We start from the raw sequence: 14542 nt of genomic DNA, 5'->3' as shown, positions 1-14542 counted from the left end.
AGTTGTGTATATCTAAACATACATTAATCATTCATTTTTACTACTCACCTGACTGTGTGTAAAGAAATACAGCTGGAACAGCATTGGGAAGTAATTTATGAGTGAGTCGGGGGCGACGTTTTTCAGTGAACTTTGATCTGGATGCTGCAGATGTGGAATCGATTGCCCTTCATGTCTTCCACGCCATCCTTGGCTCTGCTGTCAATCCCGGATACTGAAAGGCCACAATTGAGCCACTGTGTTGGTATTGACGACATATCCTTAGGGAAAATGTGCATCACTGTACCAGGACCCTTATAATGTCTGATATTACAGCAACCCAAAACAATACCTGAAGGCCTTGTTATATGCTCAGGAAGATCTAGTCAAAGAATTAAAAAAAGATAATAATTATTAAAGTATGAGAGTGATTATTTATTTATTTTAATTTTATAACGTGCCAACTCGCCCCAAGGCCTCACGGCGCACACAAGACAGTACAATAGACAAATAAAAGAGAATTCATCAAAGGCAATCAAGAGCTGGGCGAGACCAGTACTTAGCCAAGAGGGCAGTTAAAGGGGAATGTTTTAAGCCTTTTTTTAAACTCATTTGTGGTTTTGATTTTTCTTAGATCAAGTGGGAAAGAGTTGCAGATTCTTGGAGCTTGGGCATCAAAGCCTGTGCCACAAAATCTGACCAGCCTAGATTTAGGCTGGATGAGTGTGGCTTGATCCTGAGACCTGACAGTGCGACATGGCTGATGGACCTTCAGGTGCCCAAAAAGATGTCAGGGGCATGAATCAGGTATTTGTGGGTCAGAGTCAGAATCTTGTGGGAGAGACCATTTTTCACAGGCAGCCAGTGCAGCTCTCTCCTTTCATTGGTGATATGATCCCGTCTGGAGAGACCCTGGGTTGCTTGTACAGCCCCATTTTGAATCACTTGTAATGCTGAAAGGTTAGATTGGGAGGTACCAATCAGCAGACAGTTGCAGTAATCCAGCCACAGGTTTGCAAGGGCTGAGGCTAGAAGATAAATATTTCTATGTTGCGAGAAAGGGTCGAATGTGGTTGAGCAGTTTATTAATAAGGAGGAGCAGGAGGCCCAAATCTGGCCGACATGTTGTCTCATTGTCAGCATCTAGGGTAACGCCCAGAGTCTTCACAGTCGTGGCCATCAGGATAGTGTTGTTAGTGATGATAACGCTTTTATACTTGGGGCAAGGTTTTTGAGCATGTGGCCAAAGGCCACAACAAGGAGCTCTGTCTTATAAGAGTGGAGGGCCAGGGAGTTGGTTGCCATCCTAGCCTGGATGGTAGAATAGATGGTATTAATGGCCAATGTGTCCTGTGAGTAGGTGCCTGAGAGCTTTAGGATGACCTGGGTGTTGTCTGCATAGTTGATATAGAGGATGCCCAGGTCGTCAAGAACCCAGAGAAGCGGCAGGATGTAAATGTTGAAGAGGGTGGGTCGAGAGACAATAGCCTTGTGGGGCTATGCTGGTGATAAATGCTGGGGATGAGCTAGTGTCATTGATAGCAACTCTGTCATTGTGGGGGCCCAGAAAGGAGGCCACCCCCTGTGCTGCCAACCCAGAGCAGCCCACCAAGGAATCTAACCTGGTCACCAGTAGAGCATGGTCGACCAGGTCAAACGCAGCAGAAAGATCAAGCAACATCAGGAGGTTGGGATGGCCCTGGTCCACAATGCCAGCTAGGATAGATTTTAAATCAGACATGGCGGTCTCAGTGTCATGTCTCGCTCTAAAACCCGAATGCCGTGGTCCCAGGATGTTAGGTATCGGGTAATATTATCCCCACCAATAATATTGGCATATATATGGTTGTGGGGTAAGGCCATAGGCGATATTATTAGTGGGGATAATATATGGGGTTATTGGGACCGGGGGTTGCGGGGTGTCCCCTGCTCCATTAAAACAAATGTGGGGGCTACAGGGGTGTCCCCTGCAGGTTCCATGGCTTAATATCGCGCAAAAATATGGCAATATTGTTGTACGGCAATATTTTTGCTGAGTTATTAACACATGGAACCGGATGTTATTGTCTTAAATTAATTTCTGAAACTGGAGATATGCCACCCGATCCATGATTTTAAGAAGGAAGGGCACATTGGTGATGGGACGATAATTTCTGTCAAGCATGGGGTCGAGATTGCCCTTCATTAGTAAAGGGGTAATCCACGCCTCTTTAAGAAGAGGCGAAACGCACCCTTCGGAAAAAGACAGGTTGTCCAATTTAGTTACCAAGGGGCCTAGAACATCCAGGCAGGCTATTAGCAGCCTGGACAGGCAGGTTTTGCTCTTGCATGAGGTTGGCTTCATGCTGGCTACAATCTGGGTGATTTTGAGCTCAGTACTCTGGGAGAAATGGAAGGCTGGTCGCACCTTGACAGGGGAGGAGGTGGGATGTACAGCCTCCTCTGAGATGCCCCCTGGGGAGCTAGGAGACTCCCTATGATCATTAATAGATTATAGGAGTGAGGAAACTTTGGAAACAAAGGTATCATGTATTCCATAGCACCAAGTGGAATCTTTAGAAGGGACGGCTTTGATGCAGGGTTTACCCTTAACTTCTCGCAAGAACGTGAAAAGCTCCTTTGAGCATGACTTCCCCTGTGTTATCCTGTTATTATAATAATGGATTTTGGGCTGGAAAATGGCAGTCTTAAGATTCAACAATAAAAACCTCACAAATACAAAGCGCTTTTGAGTTTGCTAACTGCTCTGTAAGCTAGTCTGACCTGCCAGGTTAACCACCTGCTTTTATGTCAATGGTCTGTCACATGAAGAAACATACTGCTGGTACTTTGATCATCCATTGTGCCACAAAAAGATGAGAGCGATGACAAAACATTACTTACTCAAAAAAAACTATCATGTAATGTAGAAATTCAAGTTCTAATAATATAGATTGAAAGGTTGAGAAGTAATTGAGGTATATGAAAATAAAATGTAAATGTAAATGGATTAAAACGCACTATAAATATACCAAGTTGAAAACGAGAACACTGCAATAACTAAGAGTTCAATTACTTGTAGTTGGGAAAATCTACGAGGAGATTCACCAACAAAGATAACAAGCCATGCAATGATGGTATCCATAGAAGACTGCAGAGATTTTTTCGTGGGTACGATGTTCATTTGCCAAATTTCTTCTCTCGAAAAACTCATCGAATAAACATAGGGGGCATGGGGAGGGAAGGGTATATAAGGGGTGAAGGGTAGGTAGGCAATAGTGTTAAATTAATAGTGGAGGAGGGGTTGGGGAATAACCCCCCAAAAAGAGAAATAAACATTTTCAATTAGTTATTTTGAGAAATTAAATTCAGCAAAAAAGCATCAAAAAAAGACTGTTGATAAATTAACATAGAACGATGTTCTTGCTAAGGATTTGAATGCATTTATAAACACTTTGAAAAGTGGGTGTGTATGTGAATTTTTCACATTGAAGGATTGCCCCTGCATATAGTTGCTTGTTTTTTTGGGGGCCTGATATAGTATCGGTACATTGCCATAGTTTGGTATGTGTAAAGATTGATGGCAGTGAAGGATTGAAGATTTAAAATTTCGTAAAAGAATGTGGGCACATTCCAACAACTATTGCGAGCGCCAGGTGCAAGTGAGAACTGAATTTTGATAAGGGCAGAGGTGGATAAGGATGATGCAAGCGGTATAGGCCTGGCCCCTTGTCAAAGGACACACAAACATGTTGATTGCAGGGATGGGGTCTTCAAAGGAGAGTATGGAGAGACTGGGCCTGGGGTGGCCATGTGGCCATTGGTCCCTAGAGGCAAGACCCCTTTTGAGTGGTACATGATATTCGGGACCTTGTGCACGCTCATCCATCCATCTCCATCGCGGGCGCATGGCACAAGTGAAAACTGCCTTTGATAAGGGAGGGGGGTTGATCTGAACATAGCGAGTGAAATAAGCCTGACACTTTTTCAAAGGACACACAGAGTGTATTGCAGAGATGGGGTCTGCAAAGGGGAGTATAGAGACATTGGGTCTGAAGTGGCCTTGTGGCCATTGGTCCCTAGAAGCAAGACCCCTTTGAGCTGTACATGGAATTCACCATCTTGTACGTGCCCATCCACCCATCCACATTGCGAGCGCATTGCCCAAGTGAGAACTGCCTTTGATAAGGGAAGGAATAGGCCAGGCACCTTGTTAAAGGACACAAAGATATGTTGATTGCAGGGACAGGGTCTTCAAAGGGGAGTATGGAGACATCGGGTCTGGGGTGGTCATGTGGCCATTGGTCCCTAGAGGGAAGACCCCTTGCTTGAGTTGTATATGGTATTCGGCACCTTGTGCATGCCTATCCACCCAACCCCTTTGTGATCATATGGCCCAAGTGAGAACTGCCTTTAATAAGGCAAGGGGGGAGTCTGGACCTAGCAGGCAGAATAGGCCAGGCACCTTGTCGAAGGACACACAAATATGTTGATTGCAGGGACGAGTGTCCTTAAAGGGGAATATGGAGACACCGGGTCATAGGCGGACAAGTGTCGATAGATGCAAAAAAACATTTAGTTGTAAATTCACGGATGCTCTGTTGTACCTGCTGGCACAAAAGCCAACCTCAATGAAAAGGCATGGACAAAGTAATAACAGTGCATTGATAAGGGAGAAGTGTTTGGATAGATTGTGATCGAGTGTGATTAATATCGGAAAAGTATTCAGGGCAGTCACAATACTTCTTGTTGATCTTACTGGCATAGAATACCATTTCTCTTAGTACACTTGGTGTTGGAGACTTGGACAAACACTTTCATTCACTTGTCATCATGCTACTTCATTGCTTTTCTTTCCTATGGCTGCCAAAGTGTGAGGGTTGTTAACATTTATTAGCAGCCTTGGTGGGTGAGGCAGAGGCAGCCAAACAGGTTGCTCCGAAACTGGGCTGAATCTACTGATGCAAGCCATTTGCTCTACGCACCTGCCCTCCACCCGGTGCTGCTGTTTTACCTCCTCTGCCTCCCGACCCCAAATCCAGCCTCTGAACATCTGCACCCCCCTCTCCTTACCTGAAAAGTGCTCCTCTGCCCGGGCCGCACAGTCTGCTTAACTTCCTGTTCAAGCCAAGAAAATGGAAGAGGGGCTACGAGCGGAGCCCTACATTCCATTTCGATGGCAATTATGAATCTCCCCAGCTGCTGCTGAAAACAAAGCAGCGTGGGTATTTTTGCTTTTTTTAATAGCTATTAGCACCTTGAGGTTTTTCCCGAGGGTTCTAATAGCAATAATAATCTATCCTGCAGGCTTCACCAGCTCGGAAACAGCACCGGGCCTCAGCGTTAAGGCTCTCGTTAGGGCCTATAACTTGGGATTTGGGCTGTTACTGGCTGGTTAAACACAGAGAACATTTTATTATTGCTTAAATAAAATACTTGTGTATTCCTAAATGCAACCTACTGAATTTTAGAGTACTTGAAACAACGAAGTAACATGTGAAGCAATAAGAAGAAAGGCAATTCTCCCTATAATGCAACTACTGAGTATTTGGTATTGTGACTTTAGGGTTTGTGCCTTTTTGTATGTTGTTTGGGAACATATGAGAAACAGTTGGAATATGTTAGTAAAACTAAAAACTTGAAATGAAATACACTAACTTGAAATAATTAGAAATTAAACAATTCAAAATGATTAGAGACTTTTTTTATTCAAAGTAAAATATTTTGATAAAAACTGCATTTTTGAAGGTATATGCAAACTACAAATTATACTGAGCTGATAGGAGTACTGTCTATAAAAATCGAGTGTATTGTCTGGAGGCACTGGGAAATTGTTCAAGGATGGCTCGAACGATACAGGCAGATATGACACATCGAATGCGGAATCCTAGTCTTCCATGAATCCACCAAGTAAACGCTTGATAGACCACATGCTTGTACCATCTGTGTAAAAGATAGAGGGCCTCATCAGGAGTCTGGTGGTATCCTGGCAGTAATACCGCCGTGATACCACCAGCGCAAATAGCGTTACAGCTACTCGGTCCGGCACTATTAGCGCCAGATCACGAGTAGCGGTTGGGCAATTATTGCCCATTCCCCATTGCCAGCAGTAATAGCACCCCAACCCCATTATGGACCCAATGGGGTTAGGGGTGCTATTACTGCTGGCAGTAATTGCACCGGCGGTAATAGCACCGACAACAGCAATAAACTGGCGGTAAGTGGACATTTTTACTTCCAGCTTTTTGCTAGAGGAATACTGCAATTTACAGCCCAACTCGGGATTGGGCCAGCCCTTAAATGTGGCCGTAATAGTGTTACCGCTTCATTTAAGGGCTACTACCCAACTCGTGAGGGGGACCTGAGAAATAGTTTTGTTGAATGAATGGAATAATTACATGTATCTTTTTTGGTCTATCTTGGAAGAAATAAGGCATAGGTAGGAATTTAAAAACATACTTTGTGAGTAAAGTATTCACAGTCCAATATTTTTTAAATAAGGGTGTTAAAAAAGTGTGGATAGACACAATACATATGATATGATATGGCTTTTATAACGCACCGGTACACATGTGTTTCTAGGCGCCACAAAACAAAGAAGGGAAGACAAAGGGAAGATAAGACAAACAATATTACTGGGCCATGTGTCATTCAGATCATGCAAGTGCGACTTATTCATTACTAGCAGCACAAGGAGTAACAGTTGCTATATGTTTGTGCATCTGCGCCATCATCATTCTCAACATGGCTCTTGTAAGGCAGGCTGCCCTGAAGTCATGCAGCTGGGTAAAGCATAGTTGTTGAGGTTCTTCTTTGGCTGTGTAGGCCAAGCAGCCATAGTATTTTCGGCAACAATTGTTCTCCATCAAAGTTGGCATTACCTCACAGGAATAGCATATACACCAAATGGAAACATCTTCCATGCATCGAAGATCAGGATCCTGTGAGCGATCGTCACCACTTTCACTCGATTCACCACCTTTTCAGCGACTTTCTCTCTCACCATTTACGCTTCAGTAATGCATGGTTGAATTGATGCCATAATTATTGAGGACTGAAGAAATGTAAAATGAACTGTGGGAGAAAAAAAATATTATGTTAGAAAAACCCATAACGCAAAGACTACAGGAATAGGTCCAAATTGGAAAGTTATCAATGCCGAACTCTGCCCCGATTTTGCTATACCCTTTTCACCAAGATTGCTACCACTTGTGCCACACTGACATCGTGGAAAAATGCAATTATTGTCCCAGTATTCAAAAAAGGAAATAGATCCTAAAGATTACCGACCAATTGCGCTTCTTGATGTACTGGGTAAAATCTATGTGACCATCATCCAACGCCAACTAATGGAATGGTGCTTGACGACAAACTATTTAGATCCTAGACACACCGGCTTTGTTAAAGAGGTTGGATGCTGCTTAAATCTCCTCATAGTGAATATCATGAAAATGGAAACCTTAAGAACTGGTGGTAAGATTTACCTTGCTGTTATTGATCTCTCTCACGTGTCCGACAGCATCGACCGTGAAATCTTATGGTCAAAATTAGTCAGCTGGAAGTGTCCTCCTAGCTTACTTATGGCCATTAGAGATCTTCACATTAATACTACGATTCGAATCAGACTGGATCGTATGGGTAAACTATCCTCCCCCATTTTTACATATAGTGGAGTTAAACAAGGATGTCCCTTGGCAGCAATTATCTTCAACCTCTTTTTGTCTGACATTGATCAGTCTCTTGATAGCACAACTGCATTTCCCCCAAAAATGAATGGTCGCCACATAAGCCATTTACTTTATGCAGATGACCTAATTCTGCTGGATGCGACACCTATAGGTCTGCAAAGAAAATTGAATGCGCTAGAAAAGTACGTCCAGACCAACGAGGGAGTCGTAAAAGTCGGAAATTCTAGTCTTGGAAGATCTAAGAGGCACCAAAAAAAACAGCTAAGTTGCTTTTGATGGCATCTCGAAAATGTACCCTTGAATATTATTACATCAAGCACCAGATACTTGGGCATGTTGATCAACTCAAATCTGAACGACGCCCCGTGGGTCGCGAGTACAAAAACAAAATGCCAACTACTAGCAAACCAAGCTGCAATTGTAAACAAAAAATATGGTCGGTTCTCCTTATTACCAGCTCTCGCCTTTTTTAAGCAAAAGGCTGTTCCTGCATTAATACATGGAGCAGAAAGTGCCTAGGCTGCTCATTCCAATTCTGGAACACCCTTGAAAATATCTTTTGGACAAGGGTTTTACGGTTGCCTAAAGGAACCCCAACAGCATGTATCCAGTACGAACTAAGTTTGATTTGCATACAGGCGAGAGTATGCTGGAACATGCTAACATTGTACCGAAAAATTACAAACAAAGATATTCTTCCACAGTTTAAAATTCTGGAAAATGCAGAAAATGGGGATGAAAATAAGGTTCTAGTCTTATGGGTTAATAGATGCAAGATGATCTTAAAAGACCTGGATACCTGCACTGATACCCTATACTTTAATCCAAATCATGTAAAAAAACTACCATGGCAAAAAGACTGGATATCAGCAGAAGAACAAAGTCGGCACCATAACACCATGAAAGGCATTCGAAGTGCGAAAATATCAGTCAATGTAACTCAAAACTATTTGAAACAATTTCCGGATCCTTATCGCCAAAATCTCAATATGAAATTTCATTTGAATCTGTTAGAAACTGCTGAGCGCAAAAGGTTGTGTGTTCAAAATGCAACTATCCCTAAAACCTGTAGATTTTGCGGTTTATATGAAGAGACTTTAAAACACCTAACTATATCCTGTACCGCCTTCCGTATGGAGAGAACGAGATCTTTGGGGACAATCACCCTGAGTCGACCGAGCTTAACTGCAGATGACTGGTGGCAAATCGTATTCGATGAATCTGTTCGAAAATTAACATTGGCCCTAAGATCCTTTTTGGATGCATTGAACAAACGGATAATTGAGGATCTATGAGGTCTCAACCAATTGAACTATGTATTTACGATACTACAATAGTTTTCTTCTTCTTTTTTTGTTTTTTTATTTGTTGCTCGGTCTTCCTGTTCTATGTTGTGATGTTTAATGGAGTACTTAGTTTTTTTGTGTAATTTTAAATAATGGGAGCTTTGTTTTTTTCCTGAAGACATTATATTTTAAAGGTTTGTAACAAACTAATCAAATTAAGAAAAAAAAAAAGAAAGGAGAACTGATCTAAATATACAACTTAAATCTGGTTTAACAAAGACATTTGCCAATTATGTAATAGTTAATATTATTATTATTATTATTATTATTATTATTATAATATTATTATTATTATTAATGAAATTGAAAGCGCTTGCAGAGAAAAGTCTTGAGTGCTAATGTAAGTACCTTTTAGGTTCTATTTGTCGTAGTTGTTAGGTAGCTGAATTGAGCAAAAAGGAGTTATGGAGGCTCGTAATGAAATAGGTGGACACGAAGACAGCAGAAGCTTCAATGTTGTCTGATCAGAAAGGGTTTGTTGATATTTATCGAGGAATGAGGCATCTTAGAATTTTCATGGAGACACATCACTAAATTGCACACAGAGGTTGTTCGAATGAGACGTGCACTGGCTTGCTGAAAAGGGGTGTAAGCTTAAAGTTAGCATCTGCTGATGTCAGCTTGAGGAGCGGGTGTTATGATGTATTGCCGCCAGGGCACTTGAACTTAGGGCAATTGATCAACAGATAACATTACCACAAGTTGGTGGTTTCCAATTTGTGCAGTTTGCATGTTTAAATGTCAGAAAATCAAAGGTAGGCTGCATAGGAAAACAAATCATCATCGATTGATATATGCTCAAAAATAAATGCTCTATGCATTGGGCCAATAACATTCCTGAGGGAACTTCTCCTTTAAACACAGTGTTGTGCCTGTCTCCCTATTGTTCATGCCTATGAAGTGGCCCTATCTAGCTCTCTGCTAAAAGGTGCAGTTTTCTACATCTCTCCAGGATGTAGAAAAGGACCCTGAGTTTCTTGTAACTCTGCATCCTGGGGAAACATATGCTGTCATCCTACAACTTTTAAACAATTGCTCCCCTATGGTCCAGCCTTGCCCCATATCTGATCTTCCATCCTATTATGTCCTCTGGCCCTACAGGTCTCATGAGGGTCATCTGGATCCACGCAGGGGCTCTGCTCCTTTGAGCCAGCACCTCAAACTTAGCCTTCAAGGTCTGTGACACTTCAGTGGCTTTAAGCAATTCACTGCTCCCTTGCCCACCTCTCATGTGACCATGTACAGGCACGTACCTCCCAAGAGGGAACCAGAGTAAAGTTCCCCTCCAGGAGGGTGTTCCTTGGCTCCCTCGACAAACTCAAACAAGCCAAAAACATGCCTACCCAAGCAAATTCCAGTTGCACCTCTTTGACTGTCCTACTCTGTGAAATCAGCACTCTAAATCACAACAGACACCAACCGATCAACCATGCACTCACCCATCTAGCTCGGGGACCCCACCACTCAAAACTCAAACAATTCTACTGTGACTGGTGCTAGGGGGAGCAGTGTTTTCTCCACCAACTCGGGCAAGACTCGCCTCCCTCTGAGGCTCCCACTCCATCCACCTCTGGCATCCTTCCTACAGCAATCTCTCCAGCCAACACACAAAATGGTGTCCTCCCAGGTTTAAAGCAACTAACACACTTTCCTCAGATAAACGGACATAAAGTCTCACTCAGCCAGACATATATAAGCCATTTGACCGTCACCAAATTTCCTTCAAAGTTGCTCCTCTCACAAAGCTACAGGAAATTGTACATTTCCTCTCCTCTATTGTTGGGCTGACCCATTCTAGGAGTGGCAGTTTCCTACCAGTCGGAGGCACCATTGCGCTACCTTCTGAAATAACAGTTGTTTCCATGGGCACTATTCATTAATTTATTTGAAGTTTTGTATAACGCCAATTTGCATAAAACAAGCCACTTCGAAGCCCATATTCCTGGATAACAGAGCAAACAGGCGAACTAATCGTAGACAAAGGAGTACTATCACTGTTCTTTTCCAAAGACATGCTGCAGCACACTGCTCACACTCATGATCACTCTTGGGCCAGATTCCTATTAAGCTAATACAGGGCGCGACTTGCATGGTAGGAGAGGAGGGATCTCTGGGTTTGGCCAGCTCTGACCTGCTCTTCATCCTTTGTAGGTAATGTAAACCCTTGAGTTGGGCATGAAAATTCCTGCTATCACCTTCTTCTAACGGGGCAAATATGGAGCCACATTCACACAGACTTGATTATAACATTGATATGTGGCATGTGAGTGTGTGCATCTAACAGCTGATTTCCCCTACCACTAAACCCGGGTGTGGCCCCTATGTGCAGCGCTCCGCTGCGCTTCCCAGCTAGGTTCGTACTTTGTATATTCCATACACAAATAGAAGCATTATATATACAATGCTCTTGCCTGCACTTTATAAATAAATATAAACACATAGGGCCTCATTACGACCCAGGCGGTAAGTTACCGCCTGGGCCGTGACTTTACCACCATGGCGTAAACTACGTTTACGCCATGGTGGTTGGCGGACTTACCGCCCCATTCCGACCTTGGCGGGGCGGTAAGTCCCCAATCCCCATTTACCCTTCCCCATTCCCATTTTTGCCCCATAGGGCATAATGGGAGTGGGGAAGGCGTTAATTACGCCACCGTAAATTACGGTGGCGTAATTAACTCCATGGTCCCTTAGCGCCATGGATTTTAACACCTGCTAAAAGCAGGTGTTAAATCCGCCATGGCGCTAAGGGACCTCGTACTCAGGCGGTAAGGGTCGGCGCTGTTAACGCCGTCGTAAAACCCTTACCGCCTGAGTCGTAATGAGGCCCATAAACTACTAAAGAATCAATGCTTACATGGACATATTTACACAGAGATGCTCATATTCTGAATCCCTCCAAAGAACAACACTTTTCCACTGGTGAGGAGGGACGGTGCAAGGAATGTTGCCTCCGTACTCCAAAGTAATAATTCCTTGCATTAGAGCTAATGTTACTGCTTGTGGGGGATATGTACCAACTGGAAACCCTTAGTCTGTGTGACATTAAGTGGATTTCTATTGGAAAATTGGAATGTTGGCAGCTCCGTTGCACAACATGCATTGGCAGATGACAATAATGACTGCTGTAACCCTTTCTTCATAACACTATTGACTTAGGTAACCTGTATTTAGCATAGTACTGTGTCTCTAACATTTGAGAGCTGCATCTAGCCCTTTTGTGCTTTAACTCATGCAACTTGTATCTAGCATACTACTGTGTGTCTAACATTTGAGAGCTGCTTTTAGCCTATTGTGTTGCCAACATTTGAGAGTTGCATTTAGCCCATTGTGTGCCGACATTTGAGAGTTGCATTTAGCCCATTGTGTGCCAACATTTGAGAGTTGCTTTTAGCCTTTGTGCCTTGACTTGTGCAACCCATATTTAGCCTGCTGGGCCCTAATATTTGAGAGGTGCATTTAGCCTTCTGTGCCCTAACTTGTGTAACCTGCATCTAATATAGTACTGTGTCTCCAATATTTGAGAGTTGCATTTAGCCTATTGTGTGCTAACTTTTGAGAGTTGCCATTAGCCTTTGTGCCTTGACCTGCCTAACCTGCATCTAGTATACTATTGTGTCTCCAATATTTGAGAGCTATATTTAGCCTATTATGTCCCAACATTTAGATCTTAGTCCACCGGGCCCCAACATTCCGTAGTCCTTGTGCGACACTATCCTACTACTGTATTGAGCACTTGGCCTATCCCCAGCATGTTTACCTATCTCACTATAGCTGCAACTATACTCCTTGTTTCCAGGACCCTAGACCACTTCAATGGGAACCTGCCAGTAAAGCAGGAGATAGTCCCGTATAGTCAACAAAATTTGTCCACCAATAACTCTAGCCATGCCTCTCTTAAGTACCTACTTGACATGGCTCCAGGAGACTATGTTACTATCCCATGTACTACCTTTAATAGAAATCTTAAACCCTGTGCTAGACTTCCCAAATTGTATGAACCACTTACTAGATCGCAACCACCAACTAATAAAAGAACAAACTGTCACCCTAGTATGAACGCTAATATTACCAATCAGTCAACTCCTTCATCCATTCCCTGCACCACTGTGAATCAGAATAGGACAAACAACCCTAAGCTGAGGCTCCCCAATACTCCTACTCCCTTTCAGATCCCAGCTAAAATAGAGGCTCACTCCCTGAAAGGAGCACTTTTAAATGCAAGATCCCTCGTGGCTCACACCATAGACATAGCTGATTTAATTATCGTAGGCAATCTGGACTTCCTTGCTATCACAGAGTCCTGGCTACATAATGCTGCAGGACGTGCGCTCCTGCTAGCCAGACCAGACGGTTATACTATCTCCAGACAAGATAGAGATGGAACCCGAGGTGGAGGAATAGCCATGATATCTAGAGAGAGCCTAGCATTGAGACTAGTCCCTAACCTAACTCTGCAGTCATGTGAAAATCTCACAGTAAATCTCCCCCTAAACAACTCCCAATCACTTACTAATCTACAGACCTCCTGGGACCCTTGGGACCTTTGAGGAAGACCTACATAGCATACTCACCAACAACCTTAAATCCACCTCCCAACTACTGCTGTTAGGTGACTTTAACCTAGGATTTAATGATCCAGCGGACAAGCAAGCCTTAGAAATAGCCAATACCATCAATGCACTTGGCCTGTCGCAAAAAGTTAACCAACCTACTCATATAAAGGGTAGAACCTTAAATTGGTTGGCCGACTATAACTGTTTAGCCACCATTACCGCTTTTACGCCCCAACCATGGACTGACCACTCTCTTGTGTCCTTCACACTATCTACTACCAGACCCCAACAAATGACACCACACAAGGCTCCACCTTGTCTAACGAGAAAAAAAAAACATTACCGTAGATAAAGTGATTCCTGCTATCCTCCCTACTCTAAACGCTCTACCAGATAACCTTGAACCTAGCACACTGGTGCATGAATATAATAAAATCATGCTTACTACTTTAGATAAAATTGCCCCACTTAAATTAAGAACAAGTAAAGCAAAAGCCCACCTTAACAAGTGGTTAACTTCACAACTAAAGGACCTTCGCCTACTGAAGAGAAGGTGAGAAACAGTCTGGAGACTATGCCCCTCCATCGAGAATAAAAAGAAACTAACAACCACTTCTGTGCATTATAAAAATGAAGTTTGCCTGGCAAAACGGAACTCATATAATGAACGCATTGCCAATTCTAACTCAAGTATGAAAGAACTATTTTCCATACTAAAAGAGCTTGAGTCACCGATCCCTATAACTGACTTGTGCGACAAAAATAAGACCTGGTGCTCAGACATCCAACAGGCACTAGCTAACAAAATCAACACTCTCCAAAACAAAATAAAACGAAAGAAATATTCCCTAAACCTACCACACACCGCTAATACCCTCCCACTTAGCGCTATATCCACTGACCAGACTAATAGATTCTGCTTCACCAAAACCTCTGTCTTAGAGGTAGAAAAAATCATCGTATCCCTTAAGCCATCCAATTGTAAAGAAGATAT

General features: G+C 42.9%; 1 protein-coding gene and 1 pseudogene across 2 annotated transcripts in view; both read left to right on the top strand.

Annotated features, from left to right (window-relative positions):
* The window catches only part of AMZ1 (archaelysin family metallopeptidase 1), a 486560-nt gene that overhangs the window by 145766 nt on the left and 326252 nt on the right, over window positions 1-14542 (top strand). The window lies entirely within an intron of this gene.
* The window catches only part of LOC138568765 (Y-box-binding protein 1-like), a 30503-nt pseudogene that overhangs the window by 12379 nt on the left and 3582 nt on the right, over window positions 1-14542 (top strand).

This window comes from Ambystoma mexicanum, chromosome 2q (genome assembly GCF_040938575.1).
Source record: "Ambystoma mexicanum isolate Mex_15411 chromosome 2q, UKY_AmexF1_1, whole genome shotgun sequence".
Lineage (NCBI taxonomy): Eukaryota > Metazoa > Chordata > Amphibia > Caudata > Ambystomatidae > Ambystoma > Ambystoma mexicanum.
This window is presented reverse-complemented; position numbering and strand designations above follow the sequence as displayed.